Source organism: Schistocerca cancellata, chromosome 4 (genome assembly GCF_023864275.1).
Source record: "Schistocerca cancellata isolate TAMUIC-IGC-003103 chromosome 4, iqSchCanc2.1, whole genome shotgun sequence".
Lineage (NCBI taxonomy): Eukaryota > Metazoa > Arthropoda > Insecta > Orthoptera > Acrididae > Schistocerca > Schistocerca cancellata.
The window spans coordinates 145623041-145641265 of record NC_064629.1 but is presented as its reverse complement, the minus strand read 5'-3'; positions in this window follow the sequence as shown (position 1 = coordinate 145641265).

The window sequence follows — 18225 nt, the reverse complement described above, 5'->3', positions numbered from 1 at the left end:
ACTAGATGGCATCCTGTTAGTAAAAGAGCGAATGGCCTTTCAGACCATGATGCACAAATTTTAACATTAAAAGGCTTTTGTACTCAAACAAATATCACATATAATTACAAATTATGTAGGAAAGTTAATCCAACGGCAATAGAGAGTTTTTTAAACCTCGTAAAGAAACAAGAGTGGCAGGATGTTCATAGTGGCAAAAACATAGATGACAAATATAACACTTTGCTTAACACATTTTTCATGCTCTTTGAGAGTTTCTTTCTACTAAAACGTTCTAAATGGGGCACTAGCAGTAAAAGTCAGCCTGGGTGGCTGACTAGTGGGATAAAGGTATCATATAGCACAAAGCCGGAACTATATCAAAATGTAAGAAGTAGTCACAATCAAGCTACGGTAGCCCATTACAAACAGTACTGTAAGGTGCTTAAAAATGTTATTAGGAAGGCAAAGAGTATATGGTAAGCAAATAGAATAGCTAACTCACAGGATAAAATTAAAACCGTGTGGTCAGTTGTGAAGGAAGTGTCTGGTCAGCAGCACAAGGTTGACGATATAAAGTCAGTTCGTAGTAGACGTATTTCTGTTACTAATAAATCAGACATATGTCCAGTATTTAACAATCATTTTCTGAGCATTCCTGGTGAGTTACATAAAAATTTAGTCTCTACAGGGAATCATATAACTATATTGGCGAATGCCTTTCCGAGATTGATGTCTGAAATACTCCTCTGTGATACAGACAAGGGGGAGATTGAGTCCGTAATTAAATCACTGGAGACTAAGGACACTCATAGATATGATGGAGTGCCTAGCTAAATGTTAAAGTACTGTGCTGCACACGTTAGCCCTGTATTTAGCCATAATCGTAATTTTTCCTTTATGAATGGTCGGTTTTCTGAACGATTAAAGTACTCAGTAGTAAAGCCGCCTTATAAAAAGGGAGAAAGAGATAATTTAGACAGTTTTAGACCTATTTCTATGCCATCAGTGTTTGCTAAAGTTATTGAGAAGGCTGTGTATGTAAGGATAATTGATCATTTTATATCACACGATTTGCTATCAGATGTACAGTTCGGCTTTAGAAGTCGTTTAACAACTGAAAATGCTATATTCCTTTTTCTCTGTGAGGTACTGGATGGAGTCAACAAAAGCTTTCGAACATTAGGCATATTTTTTGATTTAACTAAGGCATTTGATTGCGTTGATCACAAAATTTTACTCCAGAAGTTGGACCATTAAGAAATACAGGGAGTAGCTCACAATTGGTTCACCTCTTACTTTAGCAACAGGCAGCAAAAGGTCATTATTCACAATGTTGATAACGGCTGTGATGTGGGATCTGAGTGGGGTACTGTCAAGTGGGGGGTGCCCCAGGGATCAGTGTTGGGGCCGCTCCTGTTCCTTATTTATATAAATGATATGCCCTCTAGTATTATGGGTAACTCTAAAATATTTCTGTTTGCTGATGACACTAGCTTGGTAGTAAAGGGTGTGCAACATTGACTCGGTTTCAAGTAGTGCAGTACATGACCTCAGTTCGTGGCTTGTAGAAAATAAACTAACGTTAAATCACAGCAAGACTCAGTTTTTACAGTTTCTAACACACAATTCAACAAAACCCGACGTTTTAATTTCACAGAATGGGCATATGATTAGTGAAACTGAACAGTTTAAATTTATAGGTGTTCAGATAGACTGTAAACTATCGTGGAAACCCCTTGTTCAGGATCTTGTTCAAAGAATTAATGCTTGCCATTTTTACTATTCGAACGGTATCAGAAGTAAGTGATCGTTCGACACGAAAATTAATATACTATGCTTATTTTCATTCGCTCATGTCGTATGGTATTATATTTTGTGGTAACTCTTCCCATTCTAAAAGGATATTTTTGGCTCAGAAACAGGCGGTTTGGGCAATAAGTGGTGTAAGTTCGCGAATCTATTGTCGACCCCTGCTCACTAGTCGTGGTATTTTGACATTGACCTCTCCATATATATACATAAATACTTCACTGTCATTTCGTGTTAACAATATCAGCTTATTCCCAAGAATAAGCAGCTTTCACTCAGTTAATACTTGGCTGAAATCAAACCTGTATTTGGATCGGACTGCCTTAACTCTTTTGCAGAAAGGAGTGCAATATACTGCTACATCCATTTTCAATAAGCTACCACAAGAATTCAAAAATCTTAGCAGTAATCCACGCGCTTTCAAATCGAAACTGAAAAGTTTCCTCGTGGGTCACTCCTCCTATTCTGTCGAGCAGTTCCCTGAAAAATTAAGCTGATTCTTGTTGTATTGTTGATTGCGTTTACTTAAACTTATGGCTTGACTTTTTTTGGGTTCTTAAACGTTTTATTTTTATCTGTTGTTACTTTTACATTTTAATTTCATGTACTGACACGTTCCATGACTTTGGAGATTTGCTCCTTAATTTCGTCCTACGGAACTTCATGTGTTAATAAATAAAAACTAAAATAGCAGATGTATACTTAGCAAGTATCGGATTCTCGAGGTGGCTGTGGATTTCCTCTCTTTTCCTGATCTGCAGTCGATTTTCTTTTATTGCCCTGTCTATGATTTGGGGAGTTTTTCAATTCTTCTGTGGCTCCTAGAAACGATGTTTAATTTAAGGATTTACTGTCGCATGGTGAATATCTGAGTACTTGAGACAGTACGGTTAAGGATCCTAGTTTTTGCTGCTTTGATTCATGAGAGTCTGTACTGTGCCCGGGTGGGACGTAATGAACGTAATTATATAGCAATAGGATGAAATGACGCAGCAGAAAAGGAACTCCAAGGAGAATTCCATTGTATAACAATCACTTAAGAAACGACGCCAGGACTGTAGGTGATATTTCATGTGTGTTATAGAGGGTTGGTAATGGAGCATAGCAAACAGGGTGACCAAAACATGGCCTAGCGAACTGGCTTTCATCTGTTACGTGGCTCTGAAGTAAACGATCATTCTTTTCTTCTTTCTTTTAGAAACTTCGATTAATAGAGTTGTTTTTATGCTGTCTTGCCAAACCTAAATTAACCGCTCTTGCATTTTACAACGTGAATTATCTAACGTAGTAAAAGCTCTGTACTGTTACCCCAATTTAAATGAGGAGGAGTTTGTCATGATTCTTGTTTACGTAGAAACAGTACTTATAAAACATTTCCCATGTTGTCTCTGTATGTAAAGCAGGAGAAAGATGATTAAGTGTTGCTTATTTAGTTTGGCAATAGGTTCTGAGGATCTGAATAAAAAGTTGCTAAAGATGTCACTCAGCAACGCGTTGTCTTGCTGTTGGAAATGATTGTCTAGCATGTTGTTGTTATTGTACTCTTCAGTCCTGAGACTGGTTTGATGCGGCTCTCCATGCTAATCTATCCTCTGCAAGCTCCTTCATCTCCCAGTACCTACTACAACCTACATCCTTCTGAATCTGCTTAGTGTATTCATCTCTTGGTCTCCCTCTACGATTTTTACCCTCCACGCTGCCCTCCAATGCTAAATTTGTGATCCCTTCATGCCTCAGAACATGTCCTACCATCCGGTCCCATCTTCTTGTCAAGTTGTGTCACAAACTCCTCTTCTTCCCAATTCTCTCCAATACCTCCTCATTAGTTATGTGATCTACCCATCTAATCTTCAACATTCTTCTGTAGCACCACATTTCGAAAGCTTCTATTCTCTTCTTGTCCAAACTATTTATTGTCCATATTTCACTTCCATACATGACTACACTCCATACAAATACTTTCAGAAACGACTTCCTGACACTTAAATCTATACTCGATGTTAACAAATTTCTCTTCTTCAGAAACGCTTTCCTCGCCATTGCCAGTCTACATTTTATATCCTCTCTACTTCGACCATCATCAGTTATTTTGCTCCCCAAATAGCAAAACTCCTTTACTACTTTCAGTGTCTCATTTCCTAATCTAATTCCCTCAGCATCACCCGACTAAATTCGACTACATTCCATTATCCTCGTTTTGCTTTTGTTGATGTCCATCTTATACCCTCCTTTCAAGATACTGTCCATTCCGTTCAACTGCTCTTACAAGTCCTTTGCTGTCTCTGACAGAAGTACAATGTCATCAGCGAACCTCAAATTTTTATTTCTTCTCCCTGGATTTTAATACCTACTCCGAATTTTTCTTTTGTTTCCTTTACTGCTTGCTCAATATACAGATTGAATAACATCGGGGAGAGGCTACAACCCCGTCTCACTCCCTTCTCAACCACTGCTTCCCTTTCATGCCCCTCGACTCTTATAACTGCCATCTGGTTTCTGTACAAATTGTAAATAGCCTTTCGCTCCATGTATTTTACCCCTGCCACCTTTAGAATTTGAAAGAGAGTATTCCAGTCAACATTGTCAAAAGCTTTCTCTAAGTCTACAAATGCTAGAAACGTAGGTTTGCCTTTCCTTAGTCTTTCTTCTAAGATAAGTCGTAAGGTCAGTATTGCCTCACGTGTTCCAACATTTCTACGGAATCCAAACTGATCTTCCCCGAGGTCGGCTTCTACCAGTTTTTCCATTCGTCTGTAAACAATTCACGTTAGTATTTTGCAGCCGTGACTTATTAAACTGATAGTTCGGTAATTTTCACATCTGTCAACACCTGCTTTCTTTGGGATTGGAATTAGTATATTCTTCTTGAAGTCTGAGGGTATTTCGCCTGTCTCGTACATCTTGCTCACCAGATGGCAGAGTTTTGTCAGGACTGGCTCTCCCAAGGCCGCCAGTAGTTCTAATGGAATGTTGTCTATCCCGGGGCCTTGTTTCGACTCAGGTCTTTCAGTGCTCTGTCAAACTCTTCACGCAGTATCGTATCTCCCATTTCATCTTCATGTACATCCTCTTCCATTTCCATAATATTGTCCTCAAGTACATCGCCCTTGTATAGACCCTCTACATACTCCTTCCACCTTTCTGCTTTCCCCTCTTTGCTTAGAACTGGGTTTCCATCTGAGCTCTTGATATTCATACATTTGCTCTCTAGCCAAGCCTGCTTATCCATTTTGCACTTCCTGTCGATCTCATTTTTGAGACGTTTGTATTCCTTTTTGCCTGCTTCATTTACTGCATTTTTATATTTTCTCCTTTCATCAATTAAATTGAATATTTCTTCTGTTACCCAAAGATTTCTACTAGCCCTCGTCTTTTTACCTACTTGATCCTCTGATGCCTTTACTACTTCCTCCCTCAGAGCTACCCATTCGTCTTCTGCTGTATTTCTTTCCCCAATTCCTGTCAATTGTTCCCATATGCTGCCCCTGAAACTCTGTACAAACTCTGGTTTAGTCAGTTCAACCAGGTCCCATCTCCTTAAATTCCCACCTTTTTGCAATTTCTTCAGTTTTAATCTGCAGTTCATAACCAATAGATTGTGGTCAGAGTCCACGGTTCCTAAATCTCTGTCTTACCATTATATAATCTATCCGATACCTTTTAGTATCTCCAGGATTCTTCCATGTATTGTCTAGCATATTTAAGTTGTAAACGAGGATCTAACATCAATGGATTTGGACGGAAGATGTAAGGTTTCTGTTGTTGTGCGATTTGACTTGTTAAGCAATAAATCGTCAGCATGGGAGTTGTGATAACGTATTATGTAGTGTGATACCAGCCTACATTAAAGTTTTTCAAAAAATGCTCTTGACAAAAATCTGGTCGTTCTCAGGCCTATTTCACAATAAGAGTTGACTAGCTGTAATAATTAAGCAAATATGGTAGCGATGGCAATTATACATGAATAAACTGAATGAGCATAATATCAGGATGACTGTGAGTAATAAAACTGACAGTATAGGAGGAAATGAAATGGACAGTTTTCTAAAATGTGCATATATGCAGGAAGAGTCTGAGAGACATGTATTCTGTTTGGTTTGACCTGTATTTCAGATTGATTTTGTTGGTCTTTAACGTTCTCTGTTTTCTTTTAATGTCAGTCATTAGTCAGTTTACAGGGAGGGGTTGGCCCGAGCCGGTCACCTCAGCCAATTTATTATAATTATTTAGCTGCAAGCATATGTATGTTTGCATAGATTTGAATATAGAATCATCCTGATAAAGGGTTTTTCTACTAGCCAGCGAACTGGAATCATCGCCAGTTTCTTCCTTAAAGAGTAGTGTTAATGTTATTTTCTATTCTCTTCAACAAATTACTGCTTATGAATGTGTCACTACGAGGAGAGTTGTAAGTGGGCTGCTTCTGTGTTGGCAGCGCTGTGTAGCGCTTTGCATTGGATCTCTGACTGCGCTTTCTTTGTAAGAGTCTCTGTGGCTGGTTGGATTCGTTGTTGGAAGTTAATCACCAGTAGTGTTGGGAAGTTGGAAGTTAGTCGCCAGCAGTGATGGAAGTACTGGTGGGCAGTTGGAGGTGAACAGCCAGCAATGATGGACGTTAGATGTGAGAAGTTAGCATTGATGGAGGGTAGAGGTCTCAAGTATTAGCGTAGGCTAATGATCTGTACATTTTCAACTTGGAGACTGAATACTATTCATGATTACATACTTTTGTACTAGATGTCAATGACGATTTCTATTCGTGTCTGAACTGGATGTCACATTATTAAGGTAAAAAAATACATTATTTGGTTTGAAACGAAATCTTTCCCTTGCTAACCACATGCCTATTAGTAGTTAGTGGCTTTAGTAGTTAGAATCTTTTATTTAGATGGGAGCATTGACGCTCGCTGTATTGCAGTAGTTCGCGTAATGAAGATTTTTGTGAGGTAAGTGCTTAACGAAATGTATAGGTTATTGTTAAGATTTCTTTTTAGTCGGGGTCATTCTTTTGAATTAATTATTTGAAGTCAGGTTGTAATTTTTTTGAGCAGTCAGATTGCGTTGCGCTAGAATATTGCGGGTCAGTGATGACATGATAAGAAAACTTAAAGAGAAAGTAGGCTCGATACGTTCAGTTTTACTCAGCTGTTTCAGAATCAAATAACGTAAAAGTTACATCTTCTCAGTCATTCTCCAATTTAAGTACAGACACATTCATTTAAACAAAGAAGTTTCAGAATCTTTATTGAGAAGCCAAGGTTGGCCAAGGAATTAGCTTCATGTGGTCAAATGTTAGTTACATGGAGTGGATATAAAGTAGGGACAACACTGTCATAACTCATAGCAGACTTTTTTGGCAGACGTTAACCGTATTACATGCCCTTAATATAATCCCCCTGCCTCTCGGTCACCTCCTCCCACATAGATGGAAGGCGTCGTACACCGTAAGAGCGTCGATCTCTCTCGGTGTCTCACAAGGGCCACGAAGTGGTTCCTTCATTTTGGTGAACAAATTGTAATCGCACGGTTTCATACCGGGTGAATAAGTTGGATGTTCCAGTATCTCCCACCCCCACATTCGCACAAGCTCCTGCATGGTGTTCGCCGTGAGGCATTGTGCAGTGTCGTGAAGAATGGTGGGATGCAGTGCCAGAAGGCGCCGAAGCTTTCTTGTCAGTACACGAGGTACGCGCTGCGACATAAGAGAAGACACCATCAGTAACATAGGGGGGGTCCTTGCGAGAAATCGATATAGACAGACGTGTTGATGGTGTGCAACGCGTTCCATCCGTGAGAATCAAGGTGATATATTGAGGGCATGTAATATGGTGAACGTCTGGTAATAAAGCCTGGTCGCCACTACTTTTTAAATAACTTTTTGTAGCGATGTTCGTCTTCTTTATGTTGTGGACTGACAAGACAGCCAGTCCACAGTGACGGGTAACCGAAAGGCACGCGTTTTTTACACACGCCGGCTGGCGTTAGGCCTGAAACAGGATACGTAATGAATGCTACAAAGAAAAGTACGTAGCTGCGGGAATACTTAACTTTAATCCATCATTTGTATACAGCATTCTTGATGATACAAGTGAGACTCTCTCTAGAAATGGTTAATGGCGCCTTGCTAGGTCGTAGCCATGGACTTAGCTGAAGGCTATTCTAACTGTCTCTCGGCAAATGAGAGAAAGGCTTCGTCAGTGTAGTCGGTAGCAAAGTCGTCCGTACAACTGGGGCGAGTGCTAGTACGTCTCTTTAGACCTGCCGTGTGGTGGCGCTCGGTCTGCGATCACTGACAGTGGCGACACGCGGGTCCGACATGTACTAATGGACCGCGGCCGATTTAAAGCTACCACCTAGCAAGTGTGGTGTCTGGCGGTGACACCACACTTTATGCAGAGATGTAGCAGGCACTAATTTCTCCGATTGTTAGGAAAGGTCTGCTTCAGGAACCGATACAGGAATTTGTTTGATTTCTTTCCTAATCCACACGCTGACGTTGCCGAGGGCTGAGAGGTGCTGACGGTAGTGTTCCAAAATTTATTCGCCTCTAGTCAAGAAAGAATACAATAACGGCGAAGTCTCCGATCACTACCACCAGACGAAACAACGAATGAGAATATTTTCAGTAACTCGTGGACAGAATTGTTACTTAAATGAAGTTAATGTTGTATAATGTAATAATCGATTGTGTACAAAGTGACCAGGGTATTTTTGTTACTATAAGTAATCCGACTGTGAAGATACTAAATTCTGTCGATGGTGGTAGCCTCACAGTAGCCAGTGGGGACAGGTGAAATGTACCAAGGCTGGCCACCGTGGGCCGTTGCGTCACTTTCCACACTGTATTCTCAGTTGTTTTTATTAGTTTATAAACAATGGGATGTAGCATCCAATAATTTAATTCCCAGAAAACTGTTTGATATAAACGTTAGATTTTACGCTTGTGAAAGTAACATCTGTGACTTATTAGTTATTATGAAATCTTTCGTTGATATGTTGAGAAGTTGATTATTCGTTCTACAACGCTAAAAGCTGATGAATTGTAATCCATGTAATTCCATTGTATCTGGAGGAAACAAGGAACGTGAAATATATACTGACGGAAAAGAATCGCAACCCCAAGAAGGAGTTGTGTGACATAAACGAAAGCTTGTAGGCGTGTTTCTACATCTGAAAGATACAGTATCTATTCCAACTTCGCGCCAGTCGCATTAGAGTGTTGTTAGTAGCACCCCTATGAGGATGCAAGTCAGGTTTTCTTTAAATTTATTCTGTAATGATCGTAAGTGTTAAGTTACCTTTGAAATTGGACGTAGTGAGTCGATGTTAATCGAGAATGTCTTTAAGGCGACAAAGACTCCATTGTCAACACCCTACTGAGCTTGAATAAGGATACAACAAACTGGATGTTCCTTCTGCGATATTGCACGAAGACTTGGCAGGAATGTAGCCACTGTGCATGACTGCTGGCAGTGGTGGTCACAAGAATGTAGAGTAGTGAGAAGACCGGGCGCCGGACGGTCACGTGTCAGTACCGAGAGGGAAGATCATCACGTTTGGCGTACGGTTCTGGCGCATCGTAATGCATCTGTAGCAGCAATCTGAGCAGCAGTTGGCACCACAAAGACAGAATGAACTGTATCAAATCGATTACTTCGAGGACAGCTGCGAGCCAGAAACGCTGCGGCGTGCCTTCCTCTGACCGCATACCACCACCATTTGCGACTTCGATGGTGTCAAGCGAGAACTCATTGGAGGGCAGGGCGGAGGTCTATTGTGTTTTCTGATGGAAGCTGGTTCTACCTCGGTGTCAGTGAATGCCGTGCGTTGGTTAGAAGGGGGCCAGTTGAGAGCCTGCAGCCAACCTGTTAGTGCTAGATACATTGGATCTTTACCTGGAGTTATGGTCTGGGGTGCGATTTCGTATGACAGCGGGAGCAATCACGTGATTTCCCACGCACTCTGACTGCAAATTTGTACGTCAGTCTGGTGATTCGACCTGTTGTGCTGCCATTCATGAACAGCATTAAAGGGGGTGTTTTCCAACAGGCTAACACTCGCCCGCATACCGCTGCTGTAACCGAACATGTTCTACAGAGTGTCGGCGTGTTGCATTGGCCTGCTCGATCACTAGATCTGTCTCCACGCATGGGACGTCGTCAGACGACATCTCCAGCGTCGTCCACAAAGAGCATTAACTGTCCCTGTGTTGACCGACCAAATGCAACAGGCGTGGAACTCCATCCCACAAATTGACAGCTGGCACTTGTACAGCACATTGCACGCACGTTTGCATGCTTGTATTCAACATTCTGGTGGTTACATTGTATATTAATGTACCATCATTTCACGTGTGCAATGGCTTATCTCGCGCTTTCATTAACCAGTGGTCTTGCAATGTTTTACCTAGACGTAAGTCATCATCGTCATCATCATCATCATCATTTAAGACTGATTATGCCTTTCAGCGTTCAGTCTGGAGCATAGCCCCCCTTATACAGTTCCTCCATGATCCCCTATTCAGTGCTAACATTGGTGCCTCTTCTGATGTTAAACCTATTACTTCAAAATCATTCTTAACCGAATCCAGGTACCTTCTCCTCGGTCTGCCCCGACTCCTCCTACCCTCTACTGCTGAATCCATGAGTCTCTTGGGTAACCTTGCTTCTCTCATGCGTGTAACATGACCCCACCATCTAAGCCTGTTCGCCCTGACTGCTACATCTATAGAGTTCATTCCCAGTTTTTCTTTGATTTCCTCATTGTAGACACCCTCCTGCCATTGTTCCCATCTACTAGTACCGGCAATCATCCTAGCTACTTTCATATCCGTAACCTCAGCCTTGTTAATAAGGTAACCTGAATCCACCCAGCTTTCGCTCCCATACAACAAAGTTGGTCGAAAGATTGAACGGTGCACAGATAACTTAGTCTTGGTATTGACTTCCTTCTTGCAGAAGAGAGTAGATCGTAGCTGAGCGCTCACTGCATTAGCTTTGCTACACCTCGCTTCCAGTTCTTTCACTATGTTGCCATCCTGTGAGAATATGCATCCTAAGTACTTGAAACCGTCCACCTGTTCTAACTTTGTTCCTCCTATTTGGCACTCAATCCGTTTATATTTCTTTCCCACTGACATTACTTTTGTTTTGGAGATGCTAATCTTCATACCATAGTCCTTACATTTCTGATCTAGCTCTGAAATATTACTTTGCAAACTTTCAATCGAATCTGCCATCACAACTAAGTCATCCGCATATGCAAGACTGCTTATTTTGTGTTCACATATTTTAATCTCACCCAGCCAGTCTATTGTTTTCAACATATGATCCATAAATAATATGAACAACAGTGGAGACAGGTTGCAGCCTTGTCTTACCCCTGAAACTACTCTGAACCATGAACTCAATTTACCGTCAACTCTAACTGCTGCCTGACTATCCATGTAAAGACCTTTAATTGCTTGCAAAAGTTTGCCTCCTATTCCATAATCTTGTAGAACAGACAATAACTTCCTCCTAGGAACCCGGTCATATGCCTTTTCTAGATCTATAAAGCATAGATACAATTCCCTGTTCCACTCATAACACTTCTCCATTATTTGCCGTAAGCTAAAGATCTGGTCCTGACAACCTCTAAGAGGCCTAAACCCACACTGATTTTCATCCAATTGGTCCTCAACTAATACTCGCACTTTCCTTTCACAATACCTGCGAAGATTTTACCCACAACGCTGATTAAAGAGATACCTCTGTAGTTGTTACAATCTTTTCTGTTTCCATGTTTAAAGATTGGTGTGATTACTGCTTTTGTCCAGTCTGATGGAGCCTGTCCCGACTCCCAGGCCATTTCAATTATCCTGTGTAGCCATTTAAGACCTGACATTCCACTGTATTTGATGAGTTCCGACTTAATTTCATCCACCCCAGCCGCTTTATTGCACTGCAATCTATTGACCATTTTTTCCACTTCCTCAAATGTGATCCTATTTCCATCATCATTCCTATCCCATTCTACCTCGAAATCTGAAACATTTTCACCTACATTGAGCAAGTAAGTAAGTATTCCAGAAATTTGTTTACTCTACGCTAAACATTTTTTGTGTTGCGATTCTTTCCGTCAGTGTAGATTGTCTAAACGGAATGGAAGTTCAGTTAGTTTTAACCGAGAAATTTATCTGAAGTCGTTTTATTTTTGGTGCTGCACAGTCACAGCTGGAAAAGTACCTAAAACTTATGCCAGGCTCTTGGAGTGATTAATCGATACTTTATTTACTTATTGGCCTTTAGCGCTAACCATTTAGCCAGAGAAGTGAGCAATTACAGACTTAATCTACAATATTGTGTATCGAGAGGTTGTAACAATGGAAAATTGTACTGAAATGCAGGATGATCTGCAGCGAATTGACGCATGGTGCAGGGAATGGCAACTGAATCTCAATAAAGACAAGTGTAATGTGCTGCGAATATATAGAAAGATAGATCCCTTATCATTTAGCTACAAAATAGCAGGTCAGCAACTGGAAGCAGTTAATTCCATAAATTATCTGGGAGTACGCATTAGGAGTGATTTAAAATGGAATGATCATATAAAGTTGATCGTCGGTAAAGCAGATGCCAGACTGACATTCATTGGAAGAATCCTAAGGAAATGCAATCCGAAAACAAAGGAAGTATGTTACAGTACATTTGTTCGCCCACTGCTTGAATACTGCTCAGCAGTGTGGGATCCGTACCAGATAGGGTTGATAGAAGAGATAGAGAAGATCCAACGGAGAGCAGAGCGCTTCGTTACAGGATCATTTAGTAATCGCGAAAGCGTTACGGAGATGATAGATAAACTCTAGTGGAAGACTCTGCAGGAGAGACGGTCAGTATCTCGGTAAGGGCTTTTGTTAAAGTTTCGAGAACATACCTTCACCGAAGAGTCAAGCAGTATATTGCTCCCTCCTAAGTATATCGCGCGAAGAGACCATGATGGTAAAATCAGAGAGATTAGAGCCCACACAGAAGCATACCGACAATCCTTCTTTCCACGAACAATACGAGACTGGAATAGAAGGGAGAACCGATAGAGGTACTCGAGGTACTCTCCGCCACACAGCGTCAGGTGGCTTGCGGAGTATGGATGTAGATGTAGATGTAGATGTAGATTGTATACAGTACGAAGGTTGTTGACCGTTCAGCCTGCAAAGGTGTGAACAATAACAGCCGTGATCTAGCCGGATGCGCTCTATAGTGTTGACATGACATATAGATAGACTGATTTGGGAAATGCTTGGCTATATACCGGCATAATGTCTTCCTTTGTACTGTTGTGATATCTGTCACGTCTGAGACACTACTTGAAGGACATATTTCTTTTCACCAGTAATGAAATATGTACGTGAGCCATACTAGGTTGGCCAACAAGCACAGGGTTTCGCGAGGTAGTCCTCCAGTTCGTTACGTGAGATACCAGAGTACTGCTTGAGTCATAATAACTGGACACGTTTATGTTGCAGTAAACAGACGTCTTGAGGTTCTTTGGCGCAGAGAATCTCGACTTTTAGAGATATCGCTCATTACTACAGGAAACATGTATTAGAGGTGACTTGATGATGTTTCGAACTGAGAATAGGAAATACTAATACAGAGAAGGTGAAGTTTCAGAGGAAACCGTTCATACATAAATAAACAAATGAACCCAGATCACACCAAAACTGAAAAAAACGGACATATAAAATCTACCATTTTCTGTACTACAATGACCCAAAATGAATACATATTTTAACTGAATCAACTATGAGTTCTTGGTGAAACATTGTAAATTAACTAAACAAACACTATTTTTTTGCCTTCTTTCACAATTTTTGTTATGGTTACTGCACAACCAAGGTTTCGGATTATAAGTACATTCTCAAATACATTACTGTTTCCAAAGATGATAAAGCAGAGATAAACATGATGATAAGGCAAAAATGTACAGGGTGATTATAATTAAAGTTAAACTTTCAAACCGTTGTAGGAATAACACCACCGGTCACAATGGCGTCAAATTGAAATGGAATATTATCTGAGAAGGGGAAAACGTAGGGCAGAAAAAAGTTACAAAATGTAGCAATAGATGGCGCTGTAAGAATCATAATTTAATAATGACAAATGAATCATACAACAATGCCTAAAGTGTACGTTAAACAAACTGTACTACTCAGTGTGCGTAGGTGCAGAGATGGCCGGCCGCGGTGGTCTCGCGGTTCTAGGCGCGCAGTCCGGAACCGCGCGACTGCTACGGTCGCAGGTTCGAATCCTGCCTCGGGCATGGATGTGTGTGATGTCCTTAGGTTAGTTAGGTTTAAGTAGTTCTAAGTTCTAGGGGACTGATGACCACAGCTGTTAAGTCCCATAGTGCTCAGAGCCATTTGAACCATTTTTTGCACAGATGTGATGGTGTTAGTTACGTAAGCCCATCCAGCATGGCAAGGTCATATCACATCAGATGGGAAAAATCGGTTTTCAATAGTCCTGAGGCCAAAATCCGCATAAAAAGCATCATTCACATCAGTTTTCAACTGTCCTGAGGCTAAAAACCGCATAAAAAGCACCACTCTAATCTGTTTTTAATTGTCCCGAGACCAAAAATCTCATAAAAAGCATCAATCCCATCGGTTTCTAATTGTCCTGAGGCCAAAAACCGCACAAAAAGCGTAAATCAAAATCAAATCGGATTATTAATTTCCGTATGACTGGCGCAAAACATGTTTAATATGCTGTCCACCGCCGCACGGAATTAGCCGAGTGGGCTGAGGCGCTGCAGTCATGGACTGTGTGGCTGGTCCCGGCGGAGGTTCGAGTCCTTCCTCGGGCATGGGTGTGTGTGTGTTTGTCCTTAGGATAATTTAGGTTAAGTAGTGTGTAAGCTTAGGGACTGATGACCTCAGCAGTTAAGTCCCTTAAGATTTCACACACATTTGAACATTTTTTGCTGTCCACCGTTTTCTGCAACAAGTTGAAATCGGGAAACAGCAGTTTCCACAACTGATGGAAGTGTTGCCGGGATCACTTTCAGAATGTGTTGCGCAGTGCGTGCCTTCAATGCAGCTAAGTTTGCAATCGAAACACTGAACACAACATCTTTCAGATAGCCCCACAATCAGAAGTCACACGGATTAAGGTCAGGTGATCGGGAAAGCCAGGCTGTGGGGACAAGGCGGCTGATAATTGTAGCATTTCCGAAATGGCGCTTCAGCAGCTGCTTAACTGGATTTGCAATGTGTGGAGTTTCGCCTTCTTGCATAAAAATGATCACATCCACACATCCAAGCTGTTGGAGAGCTGGAATGACGCAGTTGCTCAAAAGACACTCATATCACTTACCAGTGACGGTACAGGAAACAGGACGGGAAGCACCTGTCTCTTCGATAAAATATGGCCCTATGATAAATGATGCCGTAAACCCGCACCACGCTGTGACCTTTTCAGGATTAAGTGGTACTGGTTTATTTACGGGTGTATATTCCGTTGCTCATATTCGACATTTCTGTGTATTGACATATCCTGTCAGATGGAAGTGGACTTCGTCTGTCCACAAAATCTTCCACGGCCAATCATTGACCACTTCCATGCGAGCAAGAAATTCTAAAGCTAAGGTCTCTCTTGCTGGCAGGTCAACAGGAAGCAACTCGCGCACATGGGCAAATTTGAATTGATAGCAAAGAAGGATGTTTCGTACGATTTTACGCACAGGACTCACGGGCATGTCCGATGTTCGGGCAATTCTCCGTGCACTACACGTTTGCACACCACCACCCGTCTCCTCCTGCATTTCTGTGGCCACTGCTTCCACTGACGTCAAATCAATTCGTTTACTCCTTCTACCAGGTTACACACCAAAAGAACCCGTCTTTTCGAATTTTCGAATCATTTTCTCCAGACCCACGGCAGTCATCGGACCAACGCCTTTTTTCAAACCCTTCAATGTCCGGAACTTCTGCAGAGCGACGTGCGCACAGTCATCATTCTTGTTGTACAGCTTTACAAGAAGAGCCGGTCCTGCATTGAGACAGTCATGGCGAACGTCGCAGACGCGAAAGGAAGAAAAGCCGTGTACCCGGCATGTTTATACCAACTTCAATGGGTCGTGCACATGACAGGTGTTTTCATTTACATACTCTGACACATACAGCGCCACCTATTGATCAGTTTTCACGCTATTTTTTTTTCTTGTGCCATACGTTTTCCCCTTTATCCGATAATTTTCCCTTTGCAGTTTGACGTCATTCTGTCCAGTGGTGTTATTTCTACTGCGTTTTGAAAGTTTAACTTTAATTGTAATATCCCTGTATACCTCAGCTTCTCAATGTATCGATCCTTGGTTAATGTAAAATTATTTCAATGACCAGTTTTGACATATTACTTATGGAACTACACTATTCAGCAATTATACTAACATGACTGAACATACCTGGGAATAATTGGTTGGCTGGTTAGAGGAGGGGACGACACAGCGAAGTCGTCGGTCCCATCGGATTAGGGAAGGACGTCGGCCGTGCTCTTTCAAAGGAACCATCCCGGCATTTGTCTGAAGTGATTTACGGAAATCACGGGAAACCTAAATCAGGATGACCGGGCGCGGGTTTTGAACCGTCGTCCTCCCGAATGCGAGTCCATTGTGATAACCACTACACCACCTCACTAAATCTTAGGAATAAAGTTATGCATCAGCCTAGAGCTTTTAATCTACTCATGGCTTGAGGCTCAAAGTTTTACTTCTATCTAGGAGTTGTGATATCATCTAAAAAGAAGCGAATAACTAAATGGTGTTTGCTCATTTAATGATAAGTGTGCCAATTTCTAGAATTTCTGTCTGGCTGAGTTTTGCTCCCTTTTCCTCTGTGTGTACGACTTCTACATCTATTATGTACGAAAAGAAATATGAATGTTTTAGTTGGCCCGCTTTCTTCGCTTTGTGATAGATGGCGCTGTAATAGTCACAAACATATGGCTCACAATTTTAGACGAACAGTTGGTAACAGGTAGGTTTTTTTAAATTAAAATACAGAACGTAGGTACGTTTCAACATTTTATTTCGGTTGTTCCAATGTGATACATGAACCTTTGTGAACTTATCATTTGTGAGAACGCATGCTGTTACAGCGTGATTATCTGTAAATACCACTTTAATACAATAAATGCTCAAAATTATGTCCGTCAACCTCAGTGCATTTGGCAATACGTGTAACGACATTCCTCTCATCAGCGAGTAGTTCGCCTTCCGTAATGTTCGCACATGCATTGAAAATGCGCTGACGCATGTTGTCAGGCATTGTCGGTGGTTCACGACAGCAAATATCCTTCAACTTTCCCCACAGAGGGAAATCCGGGGACGTCAGATCTGGTGAACGTGCGGGCCATGGTATGGTGCTTCGACGACCAATCCACCTGTCACGAAATATGCTATTCAATACCGCTTCAACCTCAGGCGAGCTATGTGCCGCACATGCATCGTGTTGGAAGTATATCGCCATTCTGTCATGCAGTGAAACATCTTGTAGTAACATCGGTAGAACATTACATAGGAAATCAGCATACATTGCACCATTTAGATTGCCATCGATAAAATGGGGGCCAATTATCCTTCCTCCCATAATGCCGCACCATACATTAACTCGCCAAGGTCGCTGACGTTCCACTTGTCGCAGCCACCGTGGATTTTCCGTTGCCCAATAGTGCATATTATGCCGGTTTACGTTACCGCTGTTGGTGAATGACGCTTCGTCGCTAAATAGAACGCGTGCAAAAAAATCTGTCATCGTCCCGTAATTTCTGTTGTGCCCAGTGGCAGAACATTACACGACGTTCAAAGACGTCGCCATGCAATTCCTGGTGCATAGAAATATGGTACGGGTGCAATCGATGCTGATGTAGCATTCTCAACACCGACGTTATTGAGATTCCTGATTCTCGCGCAGTTTGTCTACTACTGATGTGCGGACCAGCCGCGACAGCAACTAAAACACCTACTTGGGCATCATCATTTGTTGCAGGTCGTGGTTGACGTTTCACATGCGGCTGAACACTTCCTGTTCCCTTAAATAACGCAACTATCCTGCGAACGGTCCGGACACTTGGATGATGTCGTCCAGGATACCGAGCAGCATACATAGCACACGCCCGTTGGGCATTTTGATCACAATAGCCATACATCAACACGATATCGACCTTTTTCGCAATTGGTAAACGGTCCATTTTAACATGGGTAATGTATGACGAAGCAAATACCGTCCGCACTGGTGGAATGTTATGTGATACCACGTACTTATACGTTTGTGACGATTACAGTGCCATTTATCACAAAGCGAAAAATGTGGTCCAACTAAAACATTCATATTTCTTTACGTACTACACGAATATGTAATAAAAATGGGGGTTCCTATTTAAAAAAAAAGCAGTTGAT